This window comes from Cebus imitator, unplaced genomic scaffold (assembly GCF_001604975.1).
Source record: "Cebus imitator isolate Cc_AM_T3 unplaced genomic scaffold, Cebus_imitator-1.0 Scaffold475, whole genome shotgun sequence".
Taxonomy (NCBI): domain Eukaryota; kingdom Metazoa; phylum Chordata; class Mammalia; order Primates; family Cebidae; genus Cebus; species Cebus imitator.
In genome coordinates this window covers 1,626,276-1,627,348 of record NW_016107790.1, presented here as the reverse complement: position 1 = coordinate 1,627,348, position 1,073 = coordinate 1,626,276, and the positions used below count along the sequence as shown (strand labels likewise).

General features: G+C 35.1%; 1 protein-coding gene across 1 annotated transcript in view; it reads left to right on the top strand.

The window, feature by feature from the left end:
• The window catches only part of LOC108292060 (zinc finger protein 793), a 20,478-nt gene that overhangs the window by 6,292 nt on the left and 13,113 nt on the right, over positions 1-1,073 (top strand).

Sequence of the window (1,073 nt, the reverse complement as noted above, 5' to 3'; positions counted from 1 at the left end):
TGTCCTACTTCCTTGTAAGTCTAAAATTAGTGCAAAATAAAAAATTTTAAAAATCTATCAATTCTATATTCTTGGGTTTTTTTTTTTTTTTTTTTGAAGAAGGGGTGTTGAGTTTTGGTAGAGTATCTTACCACGTATAGAGGCAATTGTGAGTTCTCGTTACATCTGTTATTATGGTGTTATTGTAAAAATAGATCCCCTAAAATTGGACCAGTCTTCCAATCCTGGATAAATTTTTCTTTGCCATGGTGAAATATTTTATTGTTATGTTGGAGTCTTTTTGCTAATATTTTAATTAGAATTTTGCTTCAATATTTGTAAGTGACGATTAGTCTATAATTTTCTGTTTTTGAACTGTCATCAAGTTAAGATCCTCATGGTATCCTTGCTTTATTAAAAAAAAAAAAAAATGAGGACCTTTCCCTTCAGTTTTCAATGCTTTGGGACAGTATTTGGAGCAAAAAGACTACCTAGTTTGAAGGTTTGATAGAATTTCCTTGTGACTATCTGGAGTTAATTCTGGGAGTTATTCACTTCATTTAGATCTACACATTTATATATAGAGATCTGCAAAGTAGTCTTACGTGACTTTTAAAAAGATGCTTTTTGATACTTTCCCTTTGTCATTTTTCATTTTGAGAGCTTGTTGGGAGGTTCTAGCAGGGGAGCGCAGCTACTCATATACCCTTGACCAAAGACCGGTCCTCCTCTGTGAGAGATGGTCATCTTCCTCAACTGGACGCACAGCTTCCAGAGGGATGCACGTGGAGCAGTGAGAGAGGAAGGCGACCACCCACCTAGCCAGCCAGATGAGCTGGATCAACCCTGGCGATTGATGTGGTGACAGAGGTTGCAGCCAGATCACCTTCACATCCATGTCACTTCTTATTTTGAATATTTATGCTTTCTCTCTTTAAGTTAACTAGTGTTTGTCTACTTTTTTTTTTAGCAGAATAGGATTTGGCCTGTTACATCTACTACTTTATTTTCATTAAGTTCTGCTTTCACCTTTATTATTTCCTGTCTTTGTGCTTTCTTTGGGTTTACTTTATCTTTTTTTTTTTTTTTTTTTT